Source organism: Anas platyrhynchos, chromosome 12 (assembly GCF_047663525.1).
Source record: "Anas platyrhynchos isolate ZD024472 breed Pekin duck chromosome 12, IASCAAS_PekinDuck_T2T, whole genome shotgun sequence".
Lineage (NCBI taxonomy): Eukaryota > Metazoa > Chordata > Aves > Anseriformes > Anatidae > Anas > Anas platyrhynchos.
The window spans coordinates 23827737-23852500 of NC_092598.1; the positions used below are offsets into that span (position 1 = coordinate 23827737).

A 24764-nucleotide genomic window follows, 5' to 3' on the forward strand; every position below is an offset into this window, starting at 1 on the left:
CACTGAATTCAGTGGAATTTCTTAAGCAAAAAGTAATCTGCAAAACTGGCATAGGAATTTTTTTCTTTTCCAGATGAGAAAAGACACAATTGGGCAAGAACCCAGTGCAGAGACTGTCGAGTGCAATAAAAAGTAATAAACTTGATGTAGTTGAACTGTTACTGTCACTGCACTTAGCAGTAAGACAAAACAGTTTGCACATGGTGCAGCGCATATGTTTTTCCTGGTACCACTCAGTACCTATTTTTCTAAAGATATTAAACATTTAATGTTTAAAGTTTTCTTTTTCTTACATGGAGACTTTAAAAAATGCAGAAAGGATGTTTTTTCTTAAGAAAAAAAAATAAATAAATCAAATGGTTCTGAGTGTAAAGCTACCCTTTTGATCCAACTAGTTTATATTAATTAGTACCTTAATGTTTTCTAGGAAGCTTGCTTTATTTGATGAATGGAATTCATTAGCAGTTTATGTATCTATGGGCAATACGGTGGCCATTGAAGACATCAGTAAGTGACACCTCATCAGTTTTCTGGTAACAGTTTCTGATTTGACTCCATTTGCCAGCATGTATCTAAACATGAACAAATACTTGGGGGGCCATGGGTTTGTCTTGCAAGGGTAAGAAGAGGGAAGAAGGACATACAAACTCAGTTGTGTTTTTTTGATCCCTGATGCCAACTTCGTGCTCACATCACTGGATGTGAAGAGCTCCTTGAAGAATTTCTACTGTCATCATTGCTGCCATTTCATTTCTCTGGCGTTTTATAGGCAAAGCTTGACACTATTAATAACATTAATAGGACATGTCACTGCAGTCTTAAATTGTCATCCCCCAATCATTGATCTAACGTCTCACTTGGACGTGCCAGCACATACTGTCTGCTAGAATCACTTCTACTAAATAGCTGTAATTGCCATGCCCGGCTCGTTTTGTCTTGGGTGCCCTATAAAGATCCCAGGCAAACTAGCTTAATTCACTACTGAGAGGAAGATCTGCTTTGTGTTCCTCTGTGCGTTGACTGATTTCTAGTTTTATTCCCGCAGAAAAAATGTGCTGGTCCCCTCCTCAGAGCAGCAGCGCGTCCCACAGCAGTGCACATTTGCACAGAAGTGCTCTTGGCCGAAGCAAGAAGGCAGGAGGACTCTGCACAGGCTGGAAAGCCCTCTTGCTTATTATACCTCTACGACTAGGGATAAATCACATAAATCCCGTATATATTGATGCATTTAAAGTAAGGTTTTCTTTCAATTCATTGCTCGTTACTGTCAAATAAGTTTGGGTATCTGTGATGTCAGTAAAGAAATGAATTACAATTTCCTTTATTCCTTTTGAACTCCTAGGAATGCTTTAAGATGCCACAGTCTTTGGGAGCATTAGGAGGGAAACCAAAGAATGCCTATTATTTCATAGGATTTTTAGGTAAGGAAAAAAGAAACTTATTCCAAATGTGCAGATGATCAAAAGAGAACATTTTTTGAAGGGGAAATAGTAAGGGGTCTAAGCGTGAACCTCTAGAAGTAAAGAAAGATGAGAATAGAATAAAATAAATGAAGAAGCATATCTAAAAGAGTTTAGAAACAGTATGAGATGATCCTTAACAGGAGCAGAAAGTTAACAGCAAAGCTAGGTGTAAAAATAAGTGATGACATCAACAAGAGCAACATACTGAGAATAGCTGATAGCATTTGACAAGTGTATTGGTCAAATGTCACTTTTATTTTCTTGTATTTCAAAACTGTTTCTGATAGCAGTATCTTTTTCACCTTTTGCATACCTTCTGTTATTAAGTATTGCTATAATTAATTTAAAATGCATTCCTTCAGATTTCACCCCACTTTGGGCCAAAATTTTGCAACCCTATTTTGTCCTTTTGTAAAACCTAACCTGTTTTAGTTAGGCTTTTTTGTTCCAATTTCTGAATGAATGCCTAATGGGATTACAGATTGCATCTGTGAACATCCTGTACCTTTTAATCTGTCAAATGTTAGTGTTTACAACACTTGAGATTTAAAAAAAAAAAAAAAAAAAAAAAGTACTGGATCTCACATGGAAAAATAAAAGTATGTGACAAAGATAGAACATAACCAACCAAAAAATTACAGTAATAGGTGACAATAGGAAGTTATACTAAATACCCTGTGGGAAACGCTGTGTCTAAACCTTCCGATTCTCTTAAAGAATCCCTAGCTGGAAAGTCTAGATTATACTGACTGCAATGGCAATCTAATTTCTATTTTACAGTTCTGGACCAAGTGCTTATTAATGTCACTTGCTTATTTTTAACATACGGCTTTTACCCATCCAGGCAATGAGCTGATCTATCTGGACCCTCACACCACTCAAAGCTTTGTAGATTCAGAAGAAAATGGCACGGTTGACGATGAGAGTTTCCACTGCCAGGAAGCCCCACATAGAATGAAGATCATGAATTTGGACCCTTCAGTAGCTTTAGTAAGTGTCAGGAAATCTGGAATGCATGTACTTTATCTCAAAGTAATGTCTCTCTACATTGGTAAGGGCAGCAATGCATCTCCTTGAACAGAACCAAGATCACAAAGCTGTCTTCTGTGATCAACACATAGTAGTTTGTACATAACTACATGGAGAATCTTAGGGCAAGTGGGGAGCTGTCTGTACTGTAGGGAGCTCGCTTTGTTTTCTTTACTGAGCAGCTTTTACTTCTTTCAAGAGGCATTATAATGGTCAGAGCAAGGAACTGAAACAGGTTTACGGGTTTTATTCTATCACTACTTTAGGTTTGGTCACCTCTAGACAAGTTACTTAAACTTACTTTATATCATAAGTTGAAACTGTTTAAGTGGAATTATTGTATTTCACCCCAAATTACAAATACAAATGTATTATTTGTAATTCAGCCAAAATGTCATGGGGGTACTGTGGTATTTGAAAAAATTGGATCTGATCCCATGCCAGTATCCTGTGATTGGGTGATTGGCAGTTGTCACCAGTGGGATGTGTTTCTAAAGCTTTAAACAATCTGTAAAGATACCGGTATCTGTCATTCATTCACATACCTGTTTTTTAATACTGCTGCTTTTTAGAAAGTTTTTTTGTTTTGTTTTGTTTTAATACTTAACTACATAACTGTGCAAAATGTGGCATGATGCAACGAGACAGACAAAATCATAATGAAGAGCAAATATTTTCAGTATAGATACCAGAATGGAAATGTTCCTTAGGTGGTCCATCATCTACAAGTTTTCAGCTTCTGCTGATACCTGGACTGTAGGAACTGGGTGGCGCTCCATGGAGGAGCACACAGGAGCTGCTGCTATTTTTTGCTTGACTATTTCGTTAGGGGTTTGCAGGGCCTTGTTCTCCCCGTGGGTTCTCTCCCTAGAGCTGCCACATATTTGGAGTCTTATATCTACTGATCGTACAGGGCATTACTGTATCAGAGGTCAAACCGCCTTACCTGCTGGTACCACATACCTACCATCTGCAAAGGTAAAACTCTGTGTGTTTGTTTTTTCCCCTAAGGGCTTCTTTTGCAAAGAAGAATGTGATTTTGATAACCGGTGTAGTCTTGTACAAAAGGTAAGAGTGGCAACTTAGCATCTCGATTTGTTCTTTATAAAGTCTGGTTTTTATTGTCTGTTTTTTGTAAAATTTTCCTTTGCATTTTCCTTTGTATACAAATTGTATGAGCCATGGAGAAGAATGCATTAAAGCATCAGGGTAAGGCAATACTACTGAATTGCTAATTGGAAATTGTTCAGCACTTTACCAGCCACAAACCCTGCCAGTTGGAAAATGGGTGTAAACATCCACACTTGAAGGTGTTACTGGGTGACACTTGCTTTTAACTTCTAATTCTCACTAAATGACTAAGGTTTAACTGCCATATTGTAGTGATGTATCAATGATTTGCTTCCTGATCCTTTTTTATTGTTTGACATAATAGATTGCGTGTTCTAATTATGACTGTTAGTCCCTGCTATCTTAAAGATCTGATTCTGTAAGTGCTGCAGGCCTCTAGCTCCTGCTGATCTAGGGAGAACAGAAGGTGCTGGCTGCCACAGGAAACAGACTTGAGGATGTTTCTGCATGCAGCTGTTAAGCTAAGCACCAGACGTCTGAATGTAAAGTACCATCAACCTCTAAGGGCATTTATTTAAAAAAAAAAAAATCATCTAAGGAAAACAGTTTGTAAATAACTGAAATACAGGACAGAAGGTAACTTCTCTTTGAAGAGGAATAGCGTTTGGCTTCAGGAACACCTTTTTTCCTGACCAAAACCTGTCCTTCAAAATCTGATGCGTTTTTTTTTTTTTTTTTCCCCCTTTGGAGGAGCTGATAGATCTGTCTTTTGTGCTATTGATCAACAGAAAACTTGAGGAGAGTTCTATGCAAGCAACTTTCTTTTAAAAAGCAGAAAATATTGTACATTCCTAGTGTGCTTGCTACATGTCAACAAAATTACAGGTTTGCAGATATCAAAGCTGATATCAAAAGATGATAAGACTGATAATTTGTAGTACAGTTCAAGAGATCTGTCTTCCAGATGTGTTTTAACTAGGGATGTATTACAGAGACCATGGTGCTTGGATTTCACAGTATGTCTGTATAAAGACTTTTTTTTCCTGATGGACATGCGTAATTAAAAAACACTTTCAATTAAGCAGACACGTTTTGTGTTTGAAACGTCTCCCGAGCCAGCTTTTAAAATGAAAGCATTCTGTCCTCAGGAGATTCTAAAGCAGCAGAGTCTACGGATGTTTGAGCTGGTCCAGAAGCACCCGCCACACTGGCCTCCTTTCATACCTCCAACAAAACCAGAAGTGACAACCACAGGAGCAGGTAAGGCACCGATTAAAAGCCTAATTGTGCAATGTTATGTTCCTCGTTAGCAAATAAAAGAATAATCACAGGTAGAATAACTATCCTTTGTGAGTGTCAAGCAATATATAGCAGGCATGTATCCAAACAAGCCATACAATTGCTAGCACAGATTTTTTTTTTTCACTCTTACAAAGTACTTTTCTGGAATGCGTCTTTCAAAGTTTTTTTTTTAAGTGAACAAAATCAGGCATGTCTTTAGAAGCATTTTTTTCTTTATCTTTTTTTACAGAACTCATTGAATCTACTGACAAGCTATTTGAATTGGAAGAAGAATTTGAAATCCTGAGTGTGTGAAGGAAACTGTGGTGACTCTTCTGAGTGTTGAATATATTGGTAATATTATTGCATTGACTTAAACAGCCATGTTAGCCCCGAAGTGCCTGAAATTATGGATAACAGAGCACAGAAATCTAGTAGCATCCAAAACTCCAAGGGCAGTTTAACACACAAGCTTCCCCGGATGGAAAGGCAGTAAGAGCTCTTGTGATAAGATGCTTAAAGGGAATCTCTTTTTAACGTACCTTACCTGGAGACAAACGGGCCTTTGAGATTAAGGCAAAAATACATGTATCACTGGGCACCATGTTTGGAGAAAGGGATAACCCAAATGGATATTTCTTGCTCTCATATAATAATGCAATAGTTTAGTTCTTCAAGCAAAACAGTCTTCAGTTCAGGAGGATGTTTACTTCTGTTCCCTCCTGTGGGCTGCGTCATAGGAAAAATACATCGTCTTGTTTAAAAGATCGACTGGATCAGGAGAAAATTGTTTCCTTGTTAAATATTTTAACATGTATTTGAGCAACCAGACTTTATTACAAAAATGTTTCTGTAAAAGGAACTATGTCTAATGGACACATTTTGCAATAGCCTTCCTGTTTCTGGGAGACCTCAAGAGGAACAGGAGCCTCAAATAGTTGATACAGATCACAACCACTGTTATAGTTATGGTATATTTCACCTTGACCTTAAAATTCAAATGATTAAAACTTAGGTTATTTCTTTCCGAGTTAAAACGAGTCAAAGGTGGTTTAACTGTACCTTATTTATTTTAGAATAGATTTACACAAGTTTCTCTGTTACAGCACTTTATCTGTGCATCTAATAAATTTCTTAAGCTTTTCTTAGGTTGTATGCTGCTATGTTTGGTTAATTTGTGTGAACTAAATATAAACCAGGTTATCTTAAAACTTAATATAGAAGCGTACACAGATTACTGAATTGTTGCTTTTTGACTTCTTGCCTTTTGAAATCTGTTTTGGTAGAAGTGCCTTAACCCTACAGGTTTATCAGAACAGCCTGGGCAGTTTTATTTCTAAGGCAGAGAATCTCTCTCTCTAGCAGCCATAAGAAAAACAGTTCAGAATAAAGAAAGGCAAAGATTTTTAATCCATGCAGAAGTTCCTCTTCACTACCAGACAGTCCCCCTTGTGGTCATGTTGTCATGCTAGTGTAATGAACATGAACTGCAGACTTTCATCTTCACCAATAAATGACAACATAGAGAAATACTGAATATCTCTCACTCTTATTTATAGATTTTCTTTTCTTTTTCAGTAGTTCAGCCCTAGTCAACTCGGAGGTGGGCAGCAGCAGCTTCTATGGAGCTCCTATGCTGAAAAAAAAAAAAAAAAAGTTGAGCCTTGAGGGAAAAGGAAGGTGGGAGAGCCAGATGGGGCAAGAGGAAGGGAGGTGGTTTGACCAGGACACCTTGAGGGTCTGGGAAGAGAAGAAATGGATGGGTGCTTAAGAAATGAGCAGCATCACAGCCTACATACGGAAGAATTGTGACGAGCAGTTTAGAAATGTGAGCGATTGGTGGTCTTGTGTTGATCGGCAGCTGTGCTCCATGGTTATAGCTGTAATTTCAGCAGGTTACTGTGTAAGCCGCATGTTGCCACTTCCTTGATCAAGGCAATGCTGTTCAGTTGCAGGGAAGAGGGGCAAGACTCAGGGAAGAAACGGAACGGAGAAAACTCTACACTGTGGATATGCACACGTAGCCATAAAATCAGTGCTGGACAGAAAGAGAGAAAGAGAGACAGACAGACAGAACGAAAGGAGGGAAGGAAGGAAGGAAGGAAGGAAGGAAGGAAGGAAGGAAGGAAGGAAGGAAGGAAGGAAGGAAGGAAGGAAGGAAGGAAGGAAGGAAGGAAGGAAGGAAGGAAGGAAGGAAGGAAGGAAGGAAGGAAGGAAGGAAGGAAGGAAGGAAGGAAGGAAGGAAGGAAGGAGGAAGGTAAAGGGAGAAAGAAGGAATACCCCACACTCATAAAAGTGAGAAAGATCCAGGTGTAAAATTACGTAAAAGAAAGACAACTGTCATGTTGTGGTCTGATAGTTTCTGGGAGAAAGCAGAAACCCAGCAATTCTGTCTTTCCTACTCCTCCAAACCAATTCCGTTGACAACTCTGAATGCTTCCAGCTAGAAAAAAAAGGAAGAATGAAGTGGAGGGCTCCTTGCCATCACTGTATTTCTGGAGCAGATTTCTGGATAGTCCCCGCAGCCAGCTGTAGGGCCTGTGCCAGGCTTGGAGTGGCTGCAGGGAACATGCCAGGGGCTCGAGGTGCTGCAGGGAACATGCCAGGGGCTGGAGGGGCTGCAGGGCGAGTGACACGGGTTTGAGGGGCCTCAGGTCCCAGCGCAGTGGTTGAAGTCGATGCAGGGAACATCAGAGTTGTTGGAGGGGCTGCAGGTAAAATGCCAGGGGTTGCGGGGGCTGCAGGGTGCTGAGTCACAGCTTTGCATCAGGTCAAGACGCATTTTCCTAGAACCATCCATTTCCTCCTGAAGGGGCTGAATAGCATGGAACGGTCTTCAAAATGCACAGAGCAGACCCCAGCAAACGTAGGGATGCTGCTAGCAAGTAGGGAACTTTTTTGTTGATGTTGTTAACATTGTTTCACGACAACAGATGCAAACATGTATCTTGAGTTGAGGGCAAAGGTGACCTTGGATCTGAAGCACACAGGCGTTCGCTAATGTCGCCCCATCCGGAGTGAATCCACAACGACTCGGAAGGAAAACTAAAGTCCAAAGCAGTGCACTGGGATAAAGAGAGTTTAATAGGGTAGAAAAGGAATAAAAACAATATAATCAATATTAATACTTATAATTTATAATATAATAACGTATAAAAATTGTTTAATTAATAAGATTAAATAATAATCATCATAATTTTATAGTAATAAAACAACGCCATACTGTACAACACAGTCAATAAAGTGGATTTAATGCAATAAAAATAAAACCCATTTATCCCATCCCAATGAGTTCCTATCCCCATCATCACTTCCCATCCCACTGATCATTTCCTATCCCAACAACGTCCCAGTTCTGATCCCAAGGCTGAATTCCCAACTCCTACCCACCCATCCAGCCATGCACCCATTTTCTGCATTTTCAGGTCACAAGACTCTGATGAAGGCCACCTCAGCCTTTTCCCCGAAAAAAAAGCTGCTCTTTATTGTGAAAAACTTCACTTTTGCACAACACTGCAGACCCAGCCAAGATGGTCCTGCAAGACAAGGTGAAACAAACATACAAAACCCATATGGAGGTAAATTGGTTCATCTAAACAAATTCCTACCACGAAATCCTGATCCTCAATCTCAGCACCGATGAAAAAAGAGGATACAGTTCCCTCCTCCAAGGTCCCTCTCTGCCCCTGCTCCCCGTGGGCTCCTCTCCATGGCTGCAGCTGCGGCCCGGGGCCTGCTCCTGCGGGGGCTCTTTTTTGCACCTAAGTGCTGTTAACCATCCCAGGCATTTGTTGTTCACATGGTGAATAAGTGCTGTTTTGGATTTACAGAGATAATCTGTAGATTTGGTTCCAAAGGGGTTCAAATTCAGGCAAGGCAGTGAGAGCTTTGTGGGCTGCAGGAGAACCAAAATGCAGGAACTGTCAGGGCTCATCCTCACCCGTGACCAACTCTCATTTGGTCTTCTTTGGAGAGAAAGCCAAGCCAGCCAGATGGCTTCCACTACTTCTATGGGAGTGACATTGGGATTGATCTTTAAAATGAAATGAAGCAGAAGGCTGTGGGTTCTCCAACCTTCAAGATATGCAGCACTTGGCTGGGAAGGTTTCTTCCGTTCCTATGGATTTGAAGAATTAGGGCTGAAAGAAGCAGCAGGACCCTAGGGCCATATTCTGTCATCTCTATGGAAACTCCTGACCGGAATTACCTCCCTACTGGTGTCAAACTGCAGGCAGGCAAACGGGTGTGGTCTCCTCTCTGTGCAACTCCCCAATCCATGGTGTCTCTTTGCATGTGTGAAATTGCATGTGTATAGGGGGTGTGGTGGCAGAAGAGTGAAAGCCTCTTCTGATGGCTCCTAAAGCTGTGAGTCTGACCCTTCTGTGACTGTGCTGAAAGCGATCCTGGGGATAGAAGGGAGAGTGATCCAGCTGCACATCATGAGACGGGGAAGAGACAGAGGCTCTGGCGTGCACTGCTGACTGGTTTGCCTCGGTGGGGTTGGAGTGAGGAAGCTGTACCCTCCTCTGTCAGCACAAAGGAGAGGAGTTATTCCACGCTATTTTTCCTCCTCTGTGTATGAATGGACAGACTGCACAGTTGGTTAAGGCCGTAGCTACTGAAGACAAGAACTCGATTGTCTGCTGCTCTTCAGGCAGAAGGCAGAAGGAATCAAGAGACAGGACTGGCTCTGTCTGCATACTGCAGTAGACGCACTTTTTTGCATCTTCTGTGCGTGAAAAAGTATGTTTTAATTGATAAGAATCCCAAGGGCCTAGAAATACTGCAGTTTTAGGATAAATCTGGTATAAACTGAGTGTCCTGAGGATTTTGAGGACTCCATTTCCGTGGCCAGACCAACAGAAACTCCAGGGCAATAGGAAACACAACTTTCTCTCTCTTATCCTAAATTAGACAGTGAGAATTTAAAAACTTTAAAACCAACCAACCAACCAACCAACCAACCAAACAGAAAACCACCTCGCCACACTACCTCCATCCCAGGCTAAACCTCAGTCTTGATTCTTCTATCTATTTCCCACGGAGCAGTGGGGGGTGGTTGGAGGATGTTGGGGACTGGAGGTTGCAGGCTCTGCTGCACCTTCATCGTATTTGGCAATTTTATTGATGGTAGTGCTCCCCACCCCTCCCATCCCCTCTTTTCCCTTCCCTCCACTCCCCTGCCCTCCCCTATGCTCCCTGTTCTTTCTGACCAACAGTATGATAGATTCGGGTGGGTGGTCAGCACGTGGGGCTACGGGGAGAGGACATGTACACAAAGATTTGGCTCCAGATCCAAAATGTCATGTATTTGGCAATTTTATTTATGGTAGCACTCCCCTCCCCTCCCCTCCCCTCCCCTCCCCTCCCCTCCCCTCCCCTCCCCTCCCCTCCCCTCCCCTCCCCTCCCCTCCCCTCCCCTCCCCTCCCCTCCCCTCCCCTCCCTTCCCCTCCCCTCCCCTCCCCTCCCCTCCCCTCCCCTCCCCTCCCCTCCCCTCCCCTCCCCTCCCCTCCCCTCCCCTCCCCTCCCCTCCCGTCTCCTCCCCACCCCTCCCCTCCTCTCCCCTTTTTGCCTCCTCTCCCCACTTTTGCCTCCCCTCCCCTCCCCTCCCCCCGATCCCCTCCCCTCCCCTCCCCTCCCGTCTCCTCCCCTCCCCTACCATCCCCTCCCCTATGCTCCCTGTCCCTATACTCTGCTACACTCCCCTCCCCTATACTACCCTACACACTCCTACACTCCCCTCCCCTATCCTACCCTAAACTCCCGTTCGCTACACTACCCTACATTACCCTATGCCCCCCTCCCCTACACTCTCCTACACTCCCCTCCCGTATCCTACCCTACACTCCCCTAAACTCCGATCCCCTACACTACCCTATACTCTCCTATGCTCCCCTCCCCTCTAACACGCTACCCTACCCTACCCTACCCTACCCTACCCTACCCTACCCTACCCTACCCTACCCTACCCTACCCTACCCTACCCTACCCTACCCTACCCTACCCTATCCTTTCCTATCCTATCCTATCCTATCCTATCCTATCCTATCCTATCCTATCCTATCCTATCCTATCCTATCCTATCCTATCCTACCCTCCCCCTGCCCTCCCCTCCCCTCCCCTCCCTTCCTTTTATTCCCTCCCCTTCCCTCCCCTCTTGTCTTCTTCTCTCCTCTCTTCTTTCTTTCGGGTAACTTCAAATCGCTTCAGTCGTTCTCATAGCTCCTGTCCCTGGCTGATTCACGGGAACCCATCAGCAGCAACCAGAAGCGCTCCAGCTGCTGTGTCACTGGTCGAGCAACAGTCTCCAACTGGGAATCGCTGACTTCGTTGTGTGGCTCAGACAGGTGCCTTGCAGTTCCACCGTGGCCTGGACGTTTCCTCTTGCTGTGTCCCCACCTACAGCGCACTTCTGCTTAGAAGCAGCAGCAGGCTTTGGAAGATGTCCCACTCCTTCCATTTTCAGTGGTTTAGCTTGGCTAGCCGGGTGGTGTCTGTCAATAGAAGACAACAACGAGATTTGGGTTAGAAACAGCTAACTGAGTAGTTCCTTTGCACAAGGGCAAGGAATATCTACCCCTTCCTACTGGAGGCTGCAGTGTCAGAGATAATGACGGGTCCTTCCGAGAGCTTTGAAATATCCCTTGGGGATGCTGAGTCCAGAGGACCAGAGCAAACCTGTCTAAAGTACACCGTGGAATCACTCGGAATGACTTCCTAGCAGAAGCATGTGTCTGATATGGCTTCAGCTGGTTGCAGTGTTCTTCTTCACCTCCTACCTAAATTCAGATGAGAGATCTCAATGAAGATGGAAAGGTTGAGAAATAGAGAAATCACTGATGTGCTTTGAGAACTTCTAAGGACTGAGTACTGCATCAATCCCATGTTGTAACATTAAGGATTGGTTAGAAAAGCAAACGTTAAAAACAAGGAAAGGGGAAGAACAAGTAAGCTTTCTTAAAGTATCTATTCTATTTAAGGTATCTTTAAAGAAGTAAATAAGTACTGAAATATATATGCAGATAGAGAGAGAGAGAGAGAGAGAGAAACCTAAGAGTCTGCTGTGCAGGTTAGCTTCTTGCTCTCTTTTCTAAAAGTCACAGTGAATGCAGCATCTGTGTGCGTTACAAGCATTACCCTCAGTCCAGCACAGGTACACACGAGAGGTCAGCCTGCAGGTTGCGGAGGCAAAGCAACTGCTCTGTCTGGATGTGAAGAGCCAAGACAGAAGTTGCTGTCAGGGAAAAGATACACAGAGGGGATGAAAAAGACGGAGTGTGCTTCCGACCTTCACAACTTCTAAGCAAGCGGAGATGAGGTTGTGGAAGAAGCAAATAAGCTGTTGATCTAGAAGCAGCCTGAAGATTGTCCTTAAGCAGGGCCTTGCATTCTTCATTTTTACAGCATTGCTTGCCTTCAAGTGCACGACGATGATTTTATGAACTTTCTACCACTACAGAAATGCACCGGATTCTTTCACAAAACTTACAGGTGGTACTTGGCAATATTGGTCAGCATTCTCTATTTCCTTCTTCATCTCAATTCTCTTTTGGCCTGTGAAGCTTTCCAGATCAGAGGAGAAGATCCACGGTAATATGGAGCTTTGGATACTGCAAAGGAAACGAAGAATCCTACTGACAACTCTTTTCAACCTCGCCTGCAAGCATCACAGAAAAGAATACCGAAAGAACACCGCTTTATCATGGGAAGCATAAATTGGAGCATAGGTGTCCTATAGCTGAAGCGAGGTGAAGCAGGTTCCACACAAGGTGAAGGAGCACACCCATAAGCATTTCCGTAAAGCCGTGTTTTCAAACAAAGGGTTAAGATTTAGATTTTCTTACAAGTGAAGAATGAAGAAATAAAAGGAAAAGAAAATTACCAGGACATCCAGTTTTCCTCTAGCTTGCTTTGCTTCTTTCCGAATCTGAGTCTGGAGTGACAGTCAGGGAGCAGCGTTGTGCAGAAATGCCAAAGCCTCCCCAGCTGGTTGTACCTTCATCAGCAAGGGCTTTGATACTGCTGCCTCCTCAGCAACATCAGCCATTTCCGAGGAAAGCTGGTGTCCATCAGGTCAAATAGGAATGGGAAATCCCTCTTGCCACAACTTCACACTCACACCAGAGTTGGCAGGACAGGCCGATGGACAGAGAAGCGTCTGCAAGAGTGTTAGAAAACAGACTTTAGATTTCCGTCAACCCAGGAAGAATTACTTGCTCATCCCTTCAAAGTGAACTCTGAGTAGAAGGAGGGGATCCCAAGCTGCATTCCTGACATCTATGCTGCAAAGTCATCCAATGGGACATGTTACTGGACCAGTCTGTTACGAAGAGAAACAGGACTTTGAGGTTATGCTGTTGGATTAGAATTAAGCTCAAAGAGTTAGTCCTTTGACGTGTTTTTGTTTGCAAGTGTTTTCACTGCTTCCCAGACAATGTCTCCAGCAAGCTAGCTGCTTGCTTCATTTGTTCTGTTCTGTTCTGTTCTTTTTGATTCTGTTTTGTTTTGTTTTCTCAGCCAGGATTCTTAGAGAAATGAGATTAAAGTGATCATATTGTATGTCCACCCATCCCTCCCTCCCCTTCGCTTGTCCAGAGCTTTTACCTCGTCCAGCAGCTTGAATGAACTCGGTCCTAGGCGCAGTTGTGTCCAAGCCATTCTGTTCCTAGACGTGTTGTGAGAACAGACAGCTAAGTAGTGGGGAGAGGACGTGCTGCTGTCTGCAGTGTGACCTCAGCGCTTACCAAACAGTAGGGAATACACAGAGAAGGGCCTTAGGAGAACTTCAAGCCCCAGATACGTTTTATGTGGAAACCATATTTCCCAAGATAACACTGGACACAACTGCATAATCAAAAGGGATTCATTTCTTGGTTCATTCAACTCCTACGTTTTAGTTTTAAAACATGTCTGTCTTGGCTTAAAGCACTCTTCCAATCTCTATTTCCAGTTCCTAGGATTTCCTGAAATAGGGAATCCCACTTTTTCCTTTTACAATCTCCCAGTCTCTTCTTTTTTACCTCTCCCCAAGAAACTTAGCACTGCTCTCTTCATACTTGACAACTAGATATGGAGCTGTATCAGCCAGAAGGAAGTTTCCTTCACACTTTCTGCTTCTTACGGTGTCTGGGCTCTTACCTTTACACTTACTCACCCTTCCTACATTAGCACAAAGAAAGCTGTTTGGGAGATCTGATGTCTTGTTTTCCAGAAACTGCCCTGAATCACCTTTACGAGAGCTGTCCCACGCTGCGAGCACAAGTCTTGCAGTCTGGCCAGATATTTGCCTTCTAAGTCAATAACCAAATCTGTTCCAAAGGTAAGAACATGTAATGAATGGAAAGGAAATCCTTTTATTTTCATCGCAGTTCACTTTTTTTAGTTAAGTTAAGAACATGTAATTAATGGAAAGGAAATCCTTTTATCCTTTTATTTTGATCCAAATTCACTTTTTTTTTTTTTTTTTTTTTTTTTTTTTCTAGACCAAGAATGAACCGTGGAGAACCACCAAAACTCAGGTGAGAAATGAAATGACAAATGTTAAGGTCAGGCAGCTTGCCCACTGCCATTGCTACCCTGAAAGCAGATGGAGTGCATCTTCATACGCCACAGCCTGAGACACTAGTCGACAGGCCAGCCCGTGTGAGGAAGTCCATTGCTGTCCTGAATTTTAACGTGACAGGGGGACTCTTAAGCCTCTTGTTTATGCTTTAGTACTTGCGGTCTATGGGAGGACCACAGCACACTCTTCTCTGTCTCCCCTTATTTGTTGATCGTCTGTAGGAAGAAGAGAACGTGCAGAGGCCCTCACCCGTACATTGGGTCTGTTCTCACTCTGTGCAGCTCCATCATTGAGCAAAGTACCAACCTTGAGGCTTCTGTAAGGACTTGACACAAACTACAGAATACTACAATGAAGCATTCACAACAAAACCACATTTTTTTCCTCAGCCAAGCATCAAAACACTTACAGAAGGGCATGGTCCCTCTCTGTGCACCTCAAGGGGAGATCCACAAATCCTCACGTGGTTTCATCGCATCCAGCACCCTTCTCTGTGCCTCCCAGCTAAACGTGCACGGAGGCAGCTGTTGCCAAAGTGCTGTGGTGACACAATTCAGTTCTGTTTCTGAAGTCATCACCGCAGGCGCCTCCCAGTGACGGCACAACACTCTCTGTTACTAATGCGTCTGTCTCAGAAACAGCTAGGGAAGTACCACTATGCCCAAACTGACTTGAATTAGAGTACTTCCCAAATTATTCTCTGCTCCCCTACATCTGTGGAAGGTGTGTGATCAATCTTTTCCTTGAGAAAGGACTACAGAGCAAAAGAGCTTGATTCTGAGACGTTGCCCGTCCTTGTAGAGCAGTTCACCTTTGATTTCCATGTAAGAAAAAAGAAGGTGAAATCAACAATTCCCTTCCTCTGAGCTGGGAATAGGAAAGAAGCCCAATTCTCCAGGAAGCCTTCAAAAGGAAACTCTGCATTTCTTTGTTAAACACCTTGTTTAATTTCTTGAAAGAAATCTTTCCCAGGACTTTGCAACTGCGGTGGTTCGAAGCGGGTGGGCAGCCGAGTTCCACCACGGCCGCTCTCTCACTCCCCCTCCTCAAAGGGAAAGGGGGAGAAAATACGATGCAAAGGGCTCCAGGGCTGAGATAAGGACAGGGCGATGGCTCAACAAGTATCGTGACGGGCAAAGCAGACTCAGCAGAGTGACCCTCAGGGTCCCTCCCTGCCCCTGCTCCCCGTGGGGTCCCTCCCATGGGATGCCGCCCTTCCCCAGCTGATCCCACACGGGCTGCCCACAGGCAGCAGCTCCTCAAGCACTGCTCCCACACGGCTCCGTCCCACGGGCTCCATCCATCCATCCATCCCCCAGGAGCAAACTGCTCCAGCACGGGTCCCCCACGGATGGGCAGCAGCTCCCCCCAGCCCCCCTGCTCCTGCGTGGGCTCCTCTCCACGGGGGGGCTGCAGCTGCGGCCCGGGGCCTGCTCCTGCGGGGGCTCTCCACAGGCCGCAGCCTCCTCCAGGCCACAGCCACCTGCTCCACCGGGGGCTCCTCCACCCACAGGGGGGCAGCAGCGTGGAGATCTGCTCCATGGGGGACCCATGGGTGCAGGGGGACAGCCTGCTCCACCAGGGGCCTCTCCCTGCACAGCCCGCAGGGGAACTGCTGCTGTGAGCCTGGAGCACCTCCTGCCTCCTGCTGCACTCACCTTGGGGGCTGCAGGGCTGCTTCTCACTCCTTGCTCTTCCAGCTTCTGTTGTGCAGCAGTATTTCCCCCTTCTTCCATCTGCTCTCCCAGAGGTGCAAACAACATCGCTTATTGGCTCAGCTCTGGCAAGCGCCGGGGCCCTTTTGGAGCTATCTGGAGCTGGCTGTTGTCTGGACTGTTCTCACAGACGCCATCCCTGCAGGCCCCTGCTACCAAACGTAAATCCGATCGAAGTGTATGCAGCAATTACAAAGCCGCTGTGCTTTGGGCTGTCACGATCCTTCTGCAAGTGCAGGGGAGGTGCAGGGTTGCTTTGCATTTCCAAAAGGAGGAAGAAAGCCTCCAACCCCACTGGACCTCAGCCACTTGCAGGATCCAAGCAACGCTCCCCACTTTCAGTTATCTCCCTCCCATGCACACAGTGGGAGCAAGGTTGAACAAGCACATTTTTGAAAATGTTTATCTTAATGAAGAATAAAAGAAGTCTACAACACCCAATCTCTCTGTGCACCCAAGGCAAAAATCGTGGACTATTGTGCCTCAACACTATTTTCAGACCCAATTTGTCAAGTCATCTAGCAGAGGATTTCTCTCTTGTTCACTCACTAGCTTAGTAGAGCACCAGTTTACATAGGTGCTGGAGCAGATTCCTCAACCATCTGAAGGGACTTGATCCCAGAAAAGTTCAAAACTGCAGATGACTCATGATTTTGTGGTGAAGCATCTATTAAATGAGAGCTGTTCCGCTTAGGGCACAGTGAGACAATGTGAGAAGAACCCTGTATCTCACTGATTGAGGCTTTATAACTCTACAGAATTGTCAGTCAACAATAAATGGAAAGTGCAGGAGATATGTTCTTTCTTCCTCCTTTCCCTGCCATACATTAGCAGAGAGATTGTGGTGGGATATAGGTTCAGAGCCTCACAGAAGAAGGATTTGAACCCAGGCTCTCCACAGTCTGCACCACTGCCTTCCTGATGGCTTTTGACTATTTTAATTTATTTTTTTATTTTATTTTATTTTATTTTATTTTATTTTATTTTATTTTATTTTATTTTATTTTATTTACTGTATTAGTATTATTCTTCTCATTTTTCTGGATGGTGTCTAAGTCTTGGGGGGGAAGAACCAACTGTGGGAGGAGGGAATGCTACTACTGTCTGTGGCAGTGGTGATTTCTGGACAGTGTTAGCAACAGAGCTTCTGCAGAGAAGAGAAAATGCCAGGCAGTCTCTCTTGGTATTCCATGTACTGAGTACTGAGTGCAGTTTTGGGCTCCACAGTGTAAGAAAAAGTATAAGAACAAACCAGTGCACTGTGATAAAGAGAGTTTAATAGGGTACAAAAGGAATAAAACCAAACAAAATAAGAAATGAGAATATTGATAATTTATAATGTATCATGGAATCATAGAATATCCTGAGTTGGAAGGGACCCTTAAGGATCATCAAGTCCAACTCTTGACACCGCACAGGTCTACCCAAAAGTTCAGACCATGTGACTAAGTGCACGGTCCAATCTCTTCTTAAATTCAGACAGGCTCGGTGCAGTGACCACTTCCCTGGGGAGCCCGTTCCAGTGTGCAACCACCCTCTCTGTGAAGAACCCCCTCCTTATGTCAAGCCTAAATTTCCCCTGCCTCAGCTTAACCCCGTTCCCGTGGGTCCTGTCGCTGGTGTTAATGGAGAAAAGGTCTCCTGCCTCTCGACACCCCCTTACGAGTATAAAATATGTAAATATTGTTTAATTAATAATAGTAAATACTTATCATTTTCTAATAATGAAACAATGCCATACTGTACAACACAGTCAATAAAGTGGATTTCATGAAATAAATAATACAACCAGTACATTAAATACAATTTAAAAATTTAAATTTAATAAAAATAAAACTCAGTAAATTAAATAAAATTTGAAAATTTAAATTTAATAAAAATAAAACTCAGAAATTTAAATAAAATTTAAAAATGTAAATTTAATACAAATAAAACCCAGGAAATTAAATAAAATTTAAAAATGTAAATTTAATACAAATAAAACCCATTTTTCCCGTGCCAATGAGTTCCTATCCCCATCATCACTTCCCATCCCACTGATCATTTCCTATCCCAACAACGTCCCAGTTCTGATCCCCTCGGTGTCCCAGTGCAAGAAGAGCTGCAGGCAGAGGCCTTGCTGAGTGAGCACCTAAGGAGAGGAATGTAATCCAGAAGGCAGCAAAGAAGAGCAATGCCCCGAAAGAAGAGCTAAGTCTTGTCTCTCAGCCCTTTGGTGTCCCAAGCAGCAGTTGCCATGGGCAAGCTTTCCCAGCCCAGCTGCTGCCAGCATCCCCCCAGCTTGCCATTGCCACCTTCCTGGGTGAGGCGCGCGCGCATTTGCCATTGGCATTTGCCGTTGCCCATCCCTGAGAGTGGCAAGCAGTGCGTAGGTCCAGCACGAGAGAGGGGAGAGGGCAAGCGAGAGGGGCAAGGGCTGAGGAGCGTGGCTGAAGCTGGAGCAGGTGCCTGCAGAGGTCTCTGTGCCTGCCTGCGTGCTGAGCGGGCCTGGGTGCTGCGGGGGCCGTCGAGGAGAAGCCCGAGGTCGGTCACGGGTAGCCGTAAGAGTAGGCTCTGGCGTGGTCCTTCTGCCGCTGCTCGAAGAATTGCCCGGGGCCGATCCTCATGTGGTGGGTCGCCCGCTGCCGCTCCTCCTGGGCCAGCTTCTTGAGGCGCTCCCGCTCGGGACGCTGCTGCGGCGTGATGGGCACCGACGACTCCTGCTCCTCCAGCGGTGTGGGCGCTGCGTCGCCGCCCGCCCAGGGCCCCACGCAGGGCACGTAGTCCCCGCGGGGCTGCGCCGGACGCTGCAGCGTGCGCGGCTGCGTGGGCAGAGCCGTGGGCAGTCCCCTCCAGAGCGGGGGGCTCTGGAGGGGACTGCGAGGGGGACTGGGCAGGGCTCTCCTGAGGGCTGGGAGAAGTTGAGGCCTCTTGAGGGGAGCCAAGGGAGGCTGGGGCAGGGTTCTCTTGCGGGCAGGGATGAATTCCTGCTGGGGGGGCCTTTTGGGGAGAGGCTTGGGCATGGGTCTCCTGCGGGCAGGGTCGGGGGGGCTCTGGAGGGGACTCAGGCGAGGCTTGGGCAGGGCTCTCCTGAGGGCAGTGAGGAAGTCAGGGTCGGGGGGGCTCTGGACGGGAGCCTGGGGAGGCTGGGGCAGGGGTCTCTTGTGGGCAGGGAGGCAGTCAGGGTCGGGGCGCCTCTTGAGGGGAGCCAAGGGAGGCTGGGGCAGGGTTCTCCTGCGGGCAGGGATGAATTCCTGCTGGGGGGGCCTTTTGGGCAGGGCTCTCCTGAGCTGGGGCCGGGCTGCAGGCTTGAGGGGGGAGCTGAGTGGCGGCACAGCAGCTGCAGGGGGCTGCAGCGCCCGCCCAGCCTGCACCTTGTCGGGGTGCAGCCCAGGGCTTGAGGGGACCTCACCCAGCGCTCTGGTGGCTGCCAGTCCCTGTGTGCTGGGCTCCTCGATGTCCTCGCAGAGGTCGGGCAGCTGCGAGAGGAAGCGCTTGAGGACAGGACTGCTGGGGACAGCCGCGAAGGCGTCCTGGAGCTCCACGGCATCCAGGCAGCTGAGCAGCTCCTCCAAGCCGGAGCTGTCCAGGTCGGCCGGGAGCTGGTCCTGCAGGTGCTGCAGCTGCTGGCTGTCCCCTGCCAGCTGGGGAAAGGCCTCAGCGAAGGCATCGGGGCCCAGCTCCAGCAGCTCCAGGGGCTCCTCAGGCACCTCTGCAAGTGTCGCCGCTGAGGAAAAAGCAAGCCAATGCAATCCCCCAAGCATCCCCCACTGCCAGCTTTGCCATGGCTCCTGGGTGTGGGGCCACAAGCGGCCGGCTGTGCCAGCCCCAAACTCACCGTCGGGCGTCGCCGTCTGGGTGCTGGCGGTCGCTGGAGCCTGGGCAGGCTCGGGGGGAGTGGGGCCGGGCAGCGGGGGCCCCTGGTCCTCGCTGAGCCCCACGGCGTGCAAGCAGGGCTCCGGCAGCTGCCCCCGGCTGCTGCTGAGGGTGCAGGGTGCGGGAAGCGCCTGCCCCCGCAGCGGAGGCCCCGGGACGAGGGGTGGCGGGGGGTTGCGCTGGGCGGGGGCCTGCAACAGGCAGGTGCCTGCGGGGTGCAGGAGCTCCCCATGGAGCACGGCCCTGGGCCCCAGCCCCAGCGCATGGTGGGGCACCAGTGTCCCCGTCACCATGGGCTGTCCCCACTGATGGACGGGGGCACAGGGAGGAGCGGTGTGGGGGAGCTGCCCCACGGCGGGGAGCTGCACCAGCTGCAGCTGGTGCCCCGTGGTTGGGAGCTGCACCAGCTGCAGGTTTTGCCCCACAGCGGGGAGCTGCACCAGCTGCAGGTTATGCCCCACGGCGGGGAGCTGCCCCCCAGCAGGGAGCTGCCCCATGGTGGCGGCGGGGAGCTGCCCAAGCTGCAGGTGGTGCCCCTGGGCTGGGAGGTGCCACCCAGGTGGCAGCTGCACCCTGGCGGGGAGCTGCAGCACCTGCCCCTGGACCCCCGGCACCACGTGCCAGACGGTGGCCTGGGGCAGTGCGGAGGGGAGGGTGGGTACCTGGGGGGGCTGCAAGGGCAGCGCCATCGCTCCGGGGAGGGAGGGAAGCAGCCAGGCAGCCACCGTTGGCGGCACGGCTGGGACGACGAAGGGGGAGTTTTGCGTCTGCGGAAGCCGCGGAAGCCGTCTGGGGAAACCCTCTGTGGGAAAAAGGGCGCTGGGCTGAGCTCTGGGGCGCTGGGCTCACCAGCAGGGCCGCAGCCCCGGGAGGAGCGGGAGCCGGCTGCTGGACCTGCCATGGTGGCTGGAGAGTGGGGCGGTTGCTTGGGGAACGCGGGCAACGGGGGTTCCGTCCCAACGGCTGACCAGCCCCTCGCCGACATCTTGGGGAGGACTGCAGGCTTTGGAGCCAAGCAGGCTGCCCAGCGCAAGACTTGGCCATCCCCAGCAGGCTTTCCCTCCCACGCAGCACTTGCCATGCCCACGACGCTTCCACACCGCCTCTTGCCCGTCCTGAGCATTTCCCAGCCCAGGACCAGCTTTCATCCTCATGGTCATTTCCCATCCTGACAAGTTCACATGAGAACAGATTCCCATACAAAAGATTTCCCATCAACACAAACAGATTTTTCCCTTCATCCAAAGAGATCTCTTCCCAAAGAATTCCCCTCTCTTGGAGGACTTCCCCATGGTTTTCCTACTTCAATAAATGTTACCCACCCCATTAAAGATTTCCCATCCCAGTACTTTCCCATCCCTGGAGTGACTGCCCATCCCAATGCTTTTGCTTCCCAATGCTTTCAAACCCAGAGAACATTTCCCATCTCTTTCATTTCCGAGCCCAATGCCTTTCCACCCCAAGGAAGTCTTCCCATCCCAGCAAGGATTTCTCGGCGCACACATCCTTTCCCAACCCATTCCCATTTCCCACTTTCACCATCCAACACACAGCTTAGCCAGCCCACAGCTCTAGAGAGGGATTTGGACGATGCTGATAGACACAAGGTCACGGGGATTTGCTGTGCTGACGATTGCTCTTTCTTACAGATCAACACAGATCCCCAGTCCCAAGGGCGCCAGGCAGAGTCTGGCTAATATGTAGATACGAGGCTCTTCCATTTCCTACCGGGAAAGAAAGAGATCTATGCGTTTCTCTCTCTCCACCTCCGGAAAAAGAGAGGAAGGGGAGAGCGCTAATGAACAGGAGCATGCTCAGCTCAGCCACCGGCATGGAGGCTGCCCGCTCCTCAGCACCTCGAAGCAGCAGCACCTTCAAGTCTCCTCCTGCAGCAGCAGCACATCAGTGTCTCTTGTCCCACCAGCAGGACAGTGGCGTCTCCCATTGCACCATGCCGACCTCCACGCCTCGAGTGCCAGCAGCAGTCCTCAATGCGAGCTGGACGCTCAGGGTACTTGTGGCCACCCACCTTTGTGAGCTCCAAGGCTGACAGTGACTCTCTGCTGAGCTCCCACGGCTCTCAGGCGTCCCGCTGGCAGAGCTAATGGCGCTAAGCTGACTGCCAGGAGAAAAGGCTCCCATGAAATGGCTGCTCCACAACGCCAGGAGCAAGGTCTGCTGGGCTGGGGGTTCGCAGAGGAGCTCGGCCTTGGGCCTGGCAACTGCGCCTGGAAGCCAGGGACGGCCTTGGTGTGCAGCTGGACACCTGGGCCTGAGAAAGCAAGGTCTCTTTCAAGACGCTTGGCACCACCGTCACCCAGTGGCTGTCTCAGGGCGACGAGAGAAATGCACAGCATCTCTTGCTGCCCTGCAGTGCTGCTGTCCTACGCCCTTGGGTGTCTCCGCGATAGAAAAAGGGACGGATTTTGCCCCAAAACCCAGCTCCTTTCTATCAAAAGCATCACGTCCTCCTCTCTTTCTTGGATTTGGCTATGACTTTAGGAATCCCTGCAATCCCTGCAGCTGTGTCCCCTGCCAGCTTCTTGTGTGCCCCAAGCATCCTCGCTTGCAGGGCAGTAGAAGATGCAGAAAAGGCCTTGCCTTAGTGGAAGCACTGCCCTGCAGGAGCTCCAACATCCCTCTTAGCAGCACGCTGTAGCCCCCAAATGCCCCCGAAACGGCACATTTCAGCTCCTGGGAAGGAAATGAGCTCGCTCAAGGGGAGCTACCCGCTCAAGGCCCAGGTGTCTGTGAGGCGGTGTTGGCAAGGAGTCCTGTTGTGTGAGTCCGTTCTTTGTGGGTGCTCCGTCCCCACAAGGCTTGCTTTGGAAGGCCCAGGAGAGTCTTGTGGGCACTGGCCTGGGGTCCCAGGCTGAGCCAGCTGCTGGCTGGCAATCAGGGAGGCTCGCTCAGTGTCTTGGCTTGGGTTTGCGTGGCCAGGCTGTGGGAGCGGGGGGCTGCAGGGGTGTCCTCTGTGAGAAGAATGCAGCAGCTGCCCCATGGGAGCTCAGGGCCGCTTCCAGGAGGCTCCTTCCAGGAGGGACCCACCCGCTGCTGCCCAGAACGCAGAGCAAAAGGATGATGTTTGCGCCTGGGGGAGAGCCCATCTAAGAAAGGGAACAAAAGCTGCTGCCCAGCAGTGTCTGGCTCAGGGAGGAGTGGGAAAGCTCTGTGCAGCCCCCAAGGGCCGTGCAGCAGGAAGCAGGAGGTGCTCCAGGCTCACAGCAGCAGTTCCCCTGCGGCCTGTGCAGGGAGAGGCCCCTGGTGGAGCAGGCTGTCCCCCTGCAGCCCATGGGTCCCCCGTGGAGCAGATCCCCACGCTGCAGCCCCCCCGTGGAGGAGCCCCCGTTGGAACAGGTGGATCTGCCCTAGAGGAGGCTGCGACCTGTGGAGGAGGCCCCAGAGGAGCAGGGTGTTCAAGGAAAGGTTGGAGCTGGTGCTTAGGAACATGGTTTATTGGGTGACATTGGTAGTACAGTGATGACTAGACCGGACAAATGTGAAGGTCTCCTCCAACAATAATGATTCTATGATACCTCCACCACGTCCTCCTCCTCCACTTCCTCCTCATCGTCCACGGCCTTTTTCTTGTCCACTGCCTCCTCCTTGTCTACCGCGTCCTCCTCGCCCCCCGCCTGCTAATCCTATTTCTCATTTTCCTCCTCCTTCTCCTCCTTCCCTGCCTCTTGCACCTCCAACACCTCCTCCACCTCCACTGCCTCTTCCTCCTTCTCCTTCTCCAGCCCCACTGACTATTCCTCCTCCACAGCCTCCTCCACCTCGGCAGAAGCTTCCTGGCCAACTTCCTCTGCATGCTCCTTGCTAAGGCATGCTGGTAGCAATGATCGTGAGCCCAGAAATGGCAGGAGGAGTTGCCAGGAACCAGGTGCGCCAAGGCGGCTTCTCTGGGAGGCTATGGCTGTGAGCGCTGCCCACCGCTCCTAATTCTAGTTCCATTTGTCACCCCACAGGACCATGGCACTGTGACCCTGTAAGGTAGCAGCTGGTGGCTCCTATCATCTTGATGACGCTCTGTGATGCGTTGCTTGTTGCCTGGGTAGCGATTGTTAGCTATTATGCAAATGGCTTGTCATCAATCGGGGATGTGGCTGCTCCTCCCTATAAATGGGCCAAGGGGGGCAGTGGGAGCCAGAGTGTTGGAGAGGGGAGATGGGAGAAGGTGGAAACAGAAAAGGAGGAGGATGAGGAAGAGGCATAGGTGGAAAAGGGGGAGTAAGAGAGGAAGGGGGCAGTGGAGGAGGTGGCGGAGGAGGAGGTGGCGGAGGAGGAGGTGGCGGAGAAGATTGAGGAGGTGGCGGAGAAGATTGAGGAGGTGGCGGCATGAGTAGGAGTGGTGACAAAAGAGGAGGCGAGCAAGGGATAGGCAGAGGGACACGATGGAGGTGGAAGAGGAGAAGAAGGTGGTGGAGAAATAGTAGAATACTAGAGGAGGAGGTGGTGGCAAAAAAGAAAAAAAAAAAAAGGTGGAGGAGGAGAAGAAGGTGGTGGAGGAGGAGGCCGCCAAAAAAAACAAAAAAACAAAAGAGAAGGAGTAGAAGGTGGAGGAGGAGAAGGAGGTGGAGGAGGAGGAGGCGGAGGACTCCAAAACAAAAGACCCTCTCTGGTGGTGAGCGTTGACCGCTGCTCCTAATTCTAGTTCCATTTGTCACCCCACAGGACCATGGCACAGTAGCCCTGTAAGGTAGCAGCTGGCTGCTCCTAGCAACTTGATGATGCTCTGTGATGCGTTGCTTGTGGCCTGGTTGCCTGGGTAGCGATTGTTAGCT

The 24764-nt window shown here is 48.7% G+C and overlaps 1 long non-coding RNA gene across 1 annotated transcript in view; it reads left to right on the forward strand.

The window, feature by feature from the left end:
• The first annotated feature begins 22686 nt into the window (after nt 1-22686).
• Nucleotides 22687-24764, forward strand: part of LOC140003504 (uncharacterized) — a 4699-nt gene continuing 2621 nt past the window's right edge. The window contains exons 1-2 of the long non-coding RNA XR_011812299.1: nt 22687-24253; nt 24290-24764. The exon at nt 24290-24764 is cut by the window's right edge and continues 2621 nt beyond it. This is a non-coding gene — a long non-coding RNA (uncharacterized lncRNA). The remainder of the gene's footprint in view (nt 24254-24289) is intronic.